Consider the following 12,544-nt stretch of genomic DNA (forward strand, 5'->3'; position numbering starts at 1 on the left):
CTGTAATGACCATGCTGATATCTACTGAAGAAAGAACATGAAAATTTTATTGGTAGAGATATGTGCAGGGATTCCTTGGTGGTAACTGTGCAGTTCATCAACTAAGGCTTCCTTTCCTACCATCCTCAAAGGCTGAAACACAGTTAGTTTAATGGGCTTTTACATGAACAGGGCATAAAACACCCATCAGCTTATATGCTACTGATATAATGTTAAGTGTTTTGCTTAAAAATACAGAACTGTGAATATTGAACTTCTTAGACAGCTCCTCTGAGGATGAATAAAGAAGCTTCAAATTCATCCGTTTTTAAATAACTTAAGATGTGAAGGAGACATGCATGTTACAGTGGTAACCATTCCTCTTCATGCTGTGGAAACAAGAGAGGATAGTTCTAGCCATGTTAAAGGAGTGAAGTGACAGTCCTTGTCTAGAATCTCCAAAGGCCTTCCAGTGAATTTTATTTTGGAAGAGAATAGGAAAATTCTTCTCAGTTTTCCCATGAGTCTTCACTTAGCACAGGTGGAATCTTTTATTGAGCTCACTTACAACCTTCACCTCAGTTGCAGCACAGCTCTTCAAAAATGTTTCTCTTAAGTGAGGAAAGACAGAGGGAATTGCCATTGCTGCTGAAGCTAAAGGATCCTTTTTGTTTCCCTGCACTGTAGGAGCTGGTGGAACTGGCACATGCCTAATCCTGTGTTTTAGGAAATAGGAACAACATGAACCTGCAAAAGGGAAAAGGGTTTTGTGCTTCTTCTCGTCTTTGGCACCTGCATGTGCTGAAGGCTGTGCACATGCTGTATCTCCTGTACTGCTCCTGCACTGAATCTAGGTCGTATCTCTAGTGGTATGTCATTAGTGCTACGAAATTCCTAAACATTTGCTGGGAATAGTAGTCTTGCTATTTCTGAACTGAAGCTTAGAAATTGCATCACGATCAGGTATGCAAGTATACTTGTAGCTATAAATTAAGCAAAATATGTGTACATCTATGTTGTCTCTTCACTGAAGGAAGAATCACCTTTCTCCTTATCAAACCCATCTCTTTCTCAGATAAGATGACATGCTATGAATACTCTCCTATCATATAAAAATATGTGCCTGCCTCTGTCTCCTTGTAATGTTTCATCACCTTCTTCATTCACTTAAAATATGTAGTAATTTTTAAATCACAAGAGACTTTTTTGTATTATTTGGGATGAGCTAAGCAGAGGTAAAACTAGTAATTCCTATCACTTTAATTATTTTCTCTTCTAACAGAAACTTCAGCCTTCCAGCTACTTGTGAGGCAGCAATATGTGCGTACCCTTATGACTGACTGTACCTCTGTGTTTTGTTGCTGGTTTTGAGGTAGTTGAAGAAAAAAATGTATTTATGGGAAATCAGGTAAATGATGTGCTGGAGGCACATAAAGCTGTCTTATACAAGTATTCATAAAAGACTTTTCTCCCAGTAACAAATATCATCTGTGTCTCTTATAGCAGAATATTCTGCACTCTGAATATCTAAATAAAAGTCATGTTTGTGCAGAGGAAAGATTTTTGAATGCTACAGAGGTCTGGACTATTTTTTTTCTCCTGAAGTGCAATGCTGTCTGGTCTACTGAAACAGCATTTTCCTTCATTTTGCACTGTCATAACTATAAAAGGAAGTGTAACAATGTTCTTGCATAACTACTTTCTGTAATGCAATGCATGTGAAGACTAGACTATGAAAGTACCATGACACAGGAAGTCAAGATTTTACCAGAAATGAAACTAGTCTTTATGTGGAGGGATTGTTGTCATTCTCTGCCCTTCACTGTTGCTGGTGGCAGCTCAGAAGCTGACTGCACTCATTCTCACTGGTGTGCGGAACTGACAAATCTGCCTGCTCCTGTACCCTTGTAGATTTAGGCAACCAGAACTGAAAAAGCAAACCAGTGTTTTTATTTAACTAACTTGTCTTTAAAATGACTTTTCTGTTGTCTATGTGTTTAGTGACTGAGAGACAACATCTTGATGTTTTTAATTAGTTTCACCTAAACAACCTTGATAAACAGAAATGAATGCAGTTTATGGTCAGTAAACAGCATATGCAACATGCAGTCGCTGTTAGGGGTAGCAGGTGTTCTTGGTCAGTACCTCCTGGTGTAAGCTGGTTTCATTTGTGCAGATGTTTGTGGCAGGAATAGAAGCGTGTCCATACTTCTAAATGTCAAAACCTGTTGTTTGTGAAATATTATTATGGGTTACTCAAGTAACGTGTCTTCTTTGATTTTCGCCTTCTCAGTCCAGTTTCATCATGTAAGAAGGTAATGGAGTTGTGTGCTCCTCACTTCTAAATGCATTATGCTATAAGACAGAATAAAATACTGTAAACATGACCGCATATAGTTTCTCGGTATTTTTGCTGTCATTCCTGGGAATGAAAGGTTTGGGAAACTTGCCTGACACATCTATCCTGTTATGGTGTGCTCCCACAAGCCTGGCTCTGGACTTCTCATGCACTGAAGCAGTCCATGAGGTGTCCTCTCCCTGGAATTGCTCTGATCAAGAGTCTAGTTTTGTGTGTCCAAAAGAGGGTGAGAAGTTTCTTGTTTAATTGTTTTCAGGTGATCCCCACATGTTTGTCTGATCTAAAGGAGCAAGTGGAAAACAAGGTGCAGAGGCTGGCCTAACTCTATCGGCTGACAAGTTGGGAAATGCAGAGTGACACTGGGTTCAGGGCAATCCAGTGCAAGAGCAGTGTGGGAAAGGGGACAGCATATTGAGCAAATTAATTTCTGTTTGTAACTTCAGCACTGTGTGCATGAAGGGGAAGCAAGCATTTAACTGAGTGCTGAAGAACTGTAATGGAATTTGTTGTAGGGATACTGTAGTTACTGCTGTACACAGAGCTGGAGCTGTGTGGGCTGGCAGGAATCTTGCTGAAGGTAGCTGACAGCCAGAAGGGGACTGTCTGCGTTACCCGTGTGTCAGTTTTTCCACTGTTTTTTGCCAACATCCCCTAGTTGAAACTCAAAACTGATTTTCAGCAATATTACCAGCCTGTAAAGGGAGCACCACTCCAGAACTGGTAGCCACTGGTTCAGCAAAAATAATTCCCAGTTATTCCTAAAACACAGAATTCACAGAACTGGGTACCACTGTCTGTGCATATAATGCAGTTGATTTCTCTACCATTGGCATCACTTACTGTTCTTGTTTACTTTTGTTATCCCCCGCAATGTTAGACCGTAGTCCTGTTGTTCATCAAGTTCTACATTTTCTGTCCTGTTTACCTGCTTCTTCACCTGTGAGCAGTGACGTGGTTGGTTTGGGTCTCCCAGGGCTGTGGCTAATGGTGCTTGGGTATCATTTGGTCAGCCTTCCTCATTTGCTGCAAGCACAATTCTCACGTATCAGTTTCAGCTCATAGAAATGTACATGTATGTCCTGGGTTCAGCAGTAGCAGTCATGTTTTTTTCCTTTGTGTTAGCTGGTGCAGTGCTGTGTTTTGACTTCTAGTTTTGAGAACAGCGTTGGTGAAGCCGATGTTTTCGGTTGTTGCTAAGTGATGTTTACCCTGACCAAGGACTCTGTGAGGCTCATGCTCTGCCAGGGAGGAGGGGAAGCTGTGAGGAAGCAGAGACGGGGCGCCTGACCCGGGCTAGCCGGGGAGGTATTCCATACCACAGCACGTCATGCCCGGGGTGGGGGGTAACTGGGAGTTAACCGGAAGGACAGGAGCTTCCGGGTGGAACTCGTTTTCTTGGCCGGTGGTATCGTATTCTCTTCCCTTGTTATTTTCCCTTATCATTGTTTTAGCTGATAGTAGCAGTGGTGATTTGTTGCTGGACTGTTCTTGTCTCAACCCGTAGGAGTTGCACTCTCTCGATCCTCCTCCCCGTTCCTCCGGGAGCGGGGAAGGGGAGAGCCCCGGTGCAGGGAGGGGGGGGTAGACGAACACGGACCTTGATTGTTGTCAGCTTGGCACCACTCACTGGGAGTGAGTGAACAAGTTACCTGACTGGGTTTAAACCACGACAATGTATTTCATAGGTAGTTGAGTACCGTTGGGTCATATATAGGGCTTCAAATCTGATGCTTTTGTTTTTACATATTTTTCCTCTAAATCTTTTACCCCCATGTTCCTCTTTCAAACATTCATTTAAACTCTGAAAAAAACCAGGATAACGTGCAGGCGATAACATACATTTCCATAGTGCAGCTGTGCATATCTGGTGGTTTTGATATTCAATTCCAGTTAATAAATTTTCTGTTGGAAACTGCATCCAGGGGGTACTTCAGTGAATGAAGTTAGCAGCTGCAAACAAACAAACAAACAAGTCCCAGTAATAAATAATCAGGGTGACCTCACATGTTAGTTAAATGTTTATCTTTTTTTTCTCACTTAGGCCATCATAAAGAAGAGGAATAAGAACATTCCACAGAGGACAACATGTACAAGCAGTTTAGTTATGTTTTCCTACGGTCCTCCTTCCCTGATGCACTCGTGTGAGTGTAGTTTGTTCTCAAACAGAGAAGAAGTGATTTCACCAGCTCCTGCGGGCAAAATTCCAGCCTCAAGCCAACTTGTGCATCTTTGCTGGAGCTTGCGTGGTCCGAATTAGGAGTGGCAGAAGAAGTAGTCTCCCCTTCCTGTAAGCAAAAGATGAATGAGTGTGGTACCAGATGAAAGGCAGTGCTGAGTCTAATGCAATTAGTTTATGGGGGAACCTCCACCCAAATCAGTTTTATTTGTCTCCCAGCTACAAATGAAATTCATTTGGACTTCCTGACAGATTCAAACGTGTCAAAACATGAGGGTCATGAAGGTGGTTGTTCTGCATCGACAACTGTGTTTGTAGTGGCACACTGGTTTAAATCAACAGATTTCAAACAGATTTTGTATTGAAGTTTGGGACAGAGTTGAACCTAATTTTCATGAAGAGAGTTGTGGTGTGTGAACAGATTTATATGGCTGGTCAGTAGCTAGAAGCAAAGCCATTAATGTTTGAACATCTCTGGATGTTATCTGGGAAACTGAAAAAGCAATTAAATGTTTGGAGAGACATTAAAGGGGAGAAAATCAAATACAAAACAAAGGCTGTGGGAATTCAGTGATATGAGGAAAGAAGACTGGAGAGATGTTTGAAGAGGAAGCTGTGGTAGAATCTAATAATACTGATTAGAGAACAGGACAATGAAAGTGAATAAAGTTAAAATCAGACAAAGAACTCCAAACTCATCCTCTTTAAAGCAGTTTCTTTACCTAGGTCCTAGGGTGCAGGTGCCAGGCCTTTTTCCTGTATTGCCAAGAAATTCATTAATATAAATTGGGATGAGATAAAGATGTGCTAATTAAATGAGAGCCTTGATTCAGCTGAAGTGTGAAGCTTGGTCTGCAGCTCTTTGTCATTTTTCAGGTAAGAATCTTATATTCTCTTGCAAGGGTCAGCTACCAGAAAGATGGTGCTTAGAGAAACATTAGGATGTTTAAATAGGTTATCTGTTAAAATGATAACATCATTTATAAGGACGAGAAGTAAAGCTGGATGTATTGTTGGGTTTTGCACATCAAATGCAAATTGAACATTGGTATCATATAAAATTTCTCATATGTATCGATCAACTGCAAGATGAAAGAGAAGCATTAGACTTACATTGAGTTGGATACACCTTTTCATAAGTGGTGTTTCTGTAATGGCTAGTGGCCGTAAACTCATATATCTGTATTTTCTTTATTTGTGTTTGAATGTATATGTAACTACAGCTTGTTTTATAGATGGATACTGCTAAATGCTGTGATATTTTTGGGTTCCAGTAAAGTGAAAAAGCTAGAGCTCTAAGAGCAACTTAAAATAATTTTTTCTTTGGGGACACTAATTACAGAGATTTGTGATGTATATAATTTATAGGAGTGCTTTAACTACGCTGTCGATGGAAATTTGTACTTACAGCACAGAATTAGTACTTAAAGTCTTGAATACCGTACTCACATTTTTCACTTTCAAAGCTTTTTTCTTAAGGAAATCTTCTCTTAAAACATAATAAAACTGATGATCTCATTGTAGCAACTTTACTTAGTCTCCGTAATGTACATAAATGCTTTTACATTTAGGGTTGTTTTATACTGGGATGTTATGATACATTACATTCAGCTATCTAGGTCAAATCATATTAGTTATTTATATTTAATAAGTCTAAAAAGAGTTTGAGTGTTTGGTATGTACATTTTTCTCCAGGTAACGAGCAGGATGGCAATGCAGGTATCCGATGGGTCTGTTGGTTGTCATGGCACTCGGTGCAAAGGAGCGGAGCTGTCCCAGCCCCGCGCTGGGGGAATTCAAAATGAAAATAAGGACAATTAGGTAATGTAATGTTGATTTTTCTTATGACTTCTACTTCATTTGAGAAAAACAAATGCAGTATTTTTAATGAGAAAAAAAAATCTCTCAGATACTCTTTGTATTTCGAGACGTCAGCATTTTGTGTGACAGCTTATTTCTAGCTTGACCGCATTTCTGTTTATAAAGCATCATTAGATTTTTATAATGGAAGGAGATGATGCTCCAGGTGATATGTACATGCTGGTTGTAGTGGTACTCCTTAGAAACCGGTCAAATTTAACTTGGATATATAAGTAAGATTGCTTCAATACACTATGGTTTATTTGCCTGTCTCTACATGGTCCCCTCCTATGCTTTCCATAACCCCAGCACAACCAATCCAGGGCACCTCTAGGAACTGCTCCTCCCCTCCAGCCAGTGCTGTATGGTACACACAGTACGTGGAGGGCTCCAGCCCTCCCTGACCTGCGTGCCCCTTGGCCATGGGTACAGTCCAAAACACAGTACGGTTTAAGGCGCCTCAGCTGATATTCACTAATTTTTAGTGATCTCTCAAGAGGCATTCATGGGGTATTGTTCAGGGTGGTGGGCTTACATCCCCAGTGGTCTGTGGTGGGAGAATGCGGAGAACTGGCTATTTACAAACACCATAGAAGCTGTTGTTACCATAGAAGCTTTTTTTTACAACTTAAGGATAGATGTCATTCTGGACAACTTAAGGATAGATGCCATGGTGGAGCAGGTGGCTTTATGGCCTCAGGCACTGACTGAAGTCTCAGATTCTTACAGCCTGGTCACTAGACTCTGGTATTTAATAGAATGTGGACAATGAATATTGATAAAACAGGAATACTAGTGGTTTAACTACAATCCTCTTATTGCCTCAATCTGGTCTGCAGTACAAGAACATAAAAATATTAAGTGATAACAAATGTTCCATGTTAATTTGACTCATCTCCAGATCACCAACAGCATGATCCTTCAGGATTTCCTTTTCCCCAGCTGCATTTGCAAATACGTATTTACATTTATGGGATGGAATTCAGTGACAAGAATGATCTGAAATTAAATTATGAGATGGACTGCTTGGAACAGTCAGCTGTAGAAAGAAAGCAGAGTAAGAGAGAACAATCTATCCAGGATGCTGCCAGGCCAGGCTGCAGAGAAGCGACAATCTATATTCATTAAAGATATTTAATAACTTTCTAAAAAAATAAATGTAAAAAATATCTCAAGTCAGGAAATACGAACCTAATATTGATTAAGCATTTGAAAAGGGATTTTTCTCAATAAAGGAAACCATATTTTCTACTCACTCTTTTTCTCTTGTGTTTTCATTAAGCAATTTAATATGTCTGTATCTTACTTTATCTTGTATTTCCTCTTTATTACTTTATATTACATCTCTGTGTTCATAGATTGAATGATATAATGCCTAGCTAGAAAGAAAGTATGCTTTCTGTTCAAACAGGTATAATAATTTCAGGCCAACTTTACTCTTTTTATTGGGGAAAAAGTTATTAAAAAGCCCCTAAGATGTGTTTGTTTTCTTTTTGATCAAAGACTTTGGTACACAGGTTTTTCTTTTTCATATTCAGTAGGAAATACAAAGGTACCCTGTCTGTTTTGTAAAGGCCCTGTGTTGCACTGTTAAAGTCAATGGGAAATTTGCCTCTAACATTGATGGGAATATAACCAGACCCTGTGTTTATAACAGAGAGCAGTATTTATCCTGGTGTAATGGAAAAGATGCGCAGGCATTTCAAATACCTGGCAGTCATTCTTGCTTGGTTTTGCTAACCAGCCAAAATGCATGTAGCAGTGCTCCCTCAAGGCCAATAAGAAAATCAGCACTGATGCTGGAGAACACAGAATTTCTGAAGAAAACATATTTTCAGGTGTCTTTTTTTCTTAACACATCTTTTCTTTGCAGAGGTACTGCTCTGGTCATGACCATTTTTAAAAGAAGATGCATGTGCTCTGAGCAAATGTTCTTTAATCCAGCCTGAGGCAAATAAAACATCTAAAGAAAAATCCCTTTTGTTTGAGAATCTTCTCTGATCAGTTGTGTAGTGCACAGCAGAGGCAACGTGGGGTTTAGGGTGTCTTGCTTTTACCATCCTGCAGTAGCAACTGTGTGTGTTTCCTTAGATGTCTCTGATGGTTTGACCATCTACATCATCAAGTCAGTGGAGGACAAGCCTTAGAGTCAGTGGAGATGAGCTTATACTGAATTCTTTGGGATTTGGCTTAGCACAGACCATAAACAATGACGGAAGATTTGCTTCCTGGAGGTTTCCCTTCATAGGAAATGGAGTCTCTGAAAATCAGGGCTCCTTCATGCTTCAAATTAACAAGCTCTGCCTATACCTACTTCTTTGAAAGCACAGTGCAAAACTTGCTCTTTTGATCAAAATATTTTTCTCTAATCTATTCAGGATCAAGGTCTTTTTATGTTAAACCCCTACCCTGATATCATAATAGCAGGCAGAACCAAGCAAGCATATGTACAGACCTGGTGGTACCTAGCAGTGACAGAAAAGAACCCTGCAAATACCCAATGTACAGCTGTAGGGATCCAAAAATACCTGTAGCTCATAAACTGATTCTTAGTTTTCTATAGTATCTTCAGAAAAAAACGTGAGAGGTTTTAAACACAGTTGTAGTATTTGGAGGAAAAGTTATCCATGCTGGCATGTAGTGAAAGGAGGCAGGTGCTGAACATTTAGCAGATAAATGAACTGCAATTTTGCTGTATATTTCAACAGCAACTGAATTTGCAGCTTCAAAATTAAGCTCATGTGGCTATCGCAGAGGGTCATCAACTTCAAAGGCAAAGCCTTTACCAAAAGATATAGTGCCCTGCTAAAAATATGCATTACTAGTTTGGAAGCCTTGGCATGTTTTGGAAGCCTTGGCATGTTTCCTCTTCCAGAAATGGGTTCCTGCACTGGAAGAGATAGTAACAAATGTAACAACGGCTAGTCAAATTTATGGGTTTTCCTGCTGAATACATCTTTTATGGAGTTAAGCATACTTTTTATTTCTGTAAGAAGACGAGATGTTAGAAGACATTCTGTCAATGTTTCAGCAAGGAACAGAAAAATCTGCAATGAGTCCTAATAGAAAATTGAATAAGATAGAAATATGGATTAGGATTGAGAAAGAATTTCAAGAAGTTCAAGATTCCAGCTGTTTTCCCAAGAAGAATTGAAGGAAATAAGCATTTGCTTATCTTTGGGTGGATGATGAAACTCACTTCTGTTCAGCAAAGCAGCTAAGCTTGTGTTGGAGTCCTGTTGAAGTTAAGAATTTATGAAGTATCATTACTGGATTTGAATAAAAACCATGAAGCAACATATAACATTACCCCCAGCCAAATGTATTATTTCATATAAAGTAATTAACAAGTTACATCTCCCAAAACATATGTGTACTTCTGTTTGGAAGAAGCGTTTTCTTTTGTTGCTCAGCATCACAAGCTGGAAAACTGAAATCAGCTGTAAAAACACGATCTCTAGTCGTTACTCTGCTTTCCACAGAGAGCAGATAGGTCCTACAGGTGGCCTGAGTTTCCCTTTGGTTTCTCCTTGGAGTGCATGTGCTTGTGCATGTGATCACACCCTCTCCTCATACTCATTGCCATACATTATTTGAATTCCCACCAGCTGAAGTTTTACGTTTTCATGCTTGTGAAGTGTTGCTGTGACCATTTGCACTCTAGAGAGGCTCTTAGGATGTGCACTGGGGCTCATGAAGCACTTGGGTGGCCTGGCAGTGCCCTGGCCTCTGCTTGCCTCTCTCACAGTCAGTTGCTGTGACCTCAGGTGTATTGTTTAGCTCTGACAGTGTCCGTGTCCCATGAGCAAGATGTTAGCAGCAATATTCAGCCTTTCCCTCCCAGATAAATTTGTTGGTGCTCCCAAGACACTCCAGTAGTGGTACTGAGGCTGGAGCCCCAGCAAAGGTGTGGGTGTGGGTTTTGGCCAGGGCAGCAAGGTGCTCTGCTGGGCAGCCCAGTGTCTGCCTGGGACTGCTCTGTAAGGCGATTTGGGCTTGGCCACCCTGCCTTCGGAGAGTTTAATGGTGGGGATGTGAGAAAGTCCCTGGGCTGTTCTATCTGGGAGTTGAGGCAGAGTCCAGCAGGGCAGAGCTGGAGGGTTTTCCTTGTCCTAGGAACAGTGCATATGTGGCCAGAGGCCATTTGCATTCTGGAAAATAATCCATGTGTAAGCTAGATAAACACTTCTATTTTATGTTTTTATAGTTTAGGAGCAAAATATTTCCATTTACTACAAAATGAAACTCAGTATTGGGAATTGTCCAGTATTTTTGCTCCTTGCTTGTTGCTGGAAGAGGGACAGTTTTGGTCAGCAGACACTCGAGAAACTGCATTGCTTGGGGCTGCTGCTGTGCCTGTGCCATGCAGCAATACCATGTCCCACACAGGTCCCTTGGGAGCAGAGGTCTTGTGTTGTCCCCATCAAGGTGCCACCCAGCAGCCCATGGGCCACCAGTGACCAGTGAGTGCGATAGAAAAAGAAAGGGAATTTGGAAACTTGCTGTGCACAAATACCTTTACAATGGCTTAGTCCCAGTAATGGATATTGCAAAACTTCTGAGAGGTCCCAGAGCACAGGTTAGGCACAAGTATTTGCTTCTGTGTGAGCCTCTTTGCCTTGTTGGTAATGACCTGTGCCAGAGGGTTAGTATTTTACTGGTGGTTAAAGCTTGGTTGTTGAAATTCATTTCATTTCCTTGTGAAGAAAGCAAAAATCATGAGCACACAGTAGGTTGCACGAGAAACCTTCCTCCACCGGGGAAGGAACTGTGTGCGGCACTGTGCGTACAATGACGTTTCTCTTTATTATTTTCCACAGTTCAATACAATTATTTTTGAAGGAATGATTACTGAGGGGCAAATGTGAGCTGGAACAGATTAGGAATGCATACAAACACACTAGAAGAACCACTCAATTACTTAGAGGAATGGAAATAACCACACCAACCAAACTCCTATAATCCACAGTGGGGTAAAAATACTCATACAGCTCTACTTTCCCAGTTAATAAGATGACAATGACATTACAAGACAGCCTTGTCACAGATAAACTGAAAAGTAAATGACAATCCATACTGATAAATTAATGTTCTTGACACGAGATGATTTCGATACAATCCTAGGAAAACGCAGGTAGGAAGCTGAAGCACAGAAGGTTGAATGATGTAGTCAAGGTCATTGAGGAAATGTTGTCAAAACTGGTAGTCAAATTTAGGAAGACAATTCCTTCCTAATAACTTTAAGCTACTAAGCCATCTCCTCACAGCTAAGAAGCTATGGGTTTCCTCGCAGCAAATTACAGTGGATTTGAAGATTTTTGTTTTGAAAAACCATGCCAAGACCAGCTGGCTTGAGGCAATTCCTCAAGTTTAATTATCAGGTTATTTAACCCTTTCTAACACTGCTTTTCTGAAGCTCAGTTCAGTTTGTAGCAAAAAATGCCTTTCCAAATAGAAAATATCAGTGTGTTACTTAGAAAATGAGGATACAAGGTGTTGATGTTTCTGAAATAGAACATTTCACTCAAACAATGTTGAGGAGTGTTTTGACATTTTTTACATTTCTTCATTTTTTTTTTTTTTGGCTAGAACAGTTTGTAAGAGTTGATTTGACTTGGCAAATATTCTCACTCCTTAGAAAACCAGGTTTTGCCAAATTTACTGTTCAGTGCGACTATTTCCCCCCAGACCTATGGCTCAGCATTACTTAGTGTGATTAACATGAGTTAACCACAAGTCAGCACAAACTAACCCTTGTGCTTTCATTAAATATGTCATTCTTAAAGCCTTAGATCCTTGGGGGAGGTGCCTGTGCAAGAGACTGTTTTCATTAACAAAAGCAAAAAGAATTTCTAAGTCTTAGGGATGTAGGAACAATTTAAGAATGTGATGCAGGTACATTTGAATCAATAGGCTCTAAAACCGGAAAGGCAAACACCCCATGCTGTGACTATTTGAAGGTCTTACCATTTTCAGCTAGAAAATTAGTTTCTGGGTGCCGTGAACAGGTTTTGTGAAGCTGGAGTTTGCCATTATACAATTGAATGGCTGATCTGGACTTAACTAAGGCATGAATTTACCAAAAAAAAAAAAAAAAAGAAAAAAAGAGAGCAATGCAACACTCACCAAAGGAAATGGACATTTTCACTGTTTCAGTGGACTCTGGATCA

At 40.2% G+C, this 12,544-nt stretch overlaps 1 long non-coding RNA gene across 1 annotated transcript; it reads left to right on the plus strand.

Moving 5' to 3' along the window:
- Positions 1-4,215: 4,215 nt before the first annotated feature.
- On the plus strand, positions 4,216-7,629 carry LOC133272613 (uncharacterized). Its single transcript, XR_009744484.1, has 3 exons — positions 4,216-4,625; positions 6,210-6,335; positions 7,287-7,629. It is a non-coding gene; the product is annotated as an uncharacterized LOC133272613 (long non-coding RNA).
- Positions 7,630-12,544: the final 4,915 nt, after the last annotated feature.

This window comes from Pezoporus flaviventris, unplaced genomic scaffold (genome assembly GCF_033815535.1).
Source record: "Pezoporus flaviventris isolate CSIRO_AGI_PZ_B2104156 unplaced genomic scaffold, CSIRO_AGI_Pfla_v1 ptg000030l, whole genome shotgun sequence".
In the NCBI taxonomy this organism is placed as follows: Eukaryota; Metazoa; Chordata; class Aves; order Psittaciformes; family Psittacidae; genus Pezoporus; species Pezoporus flaviventris.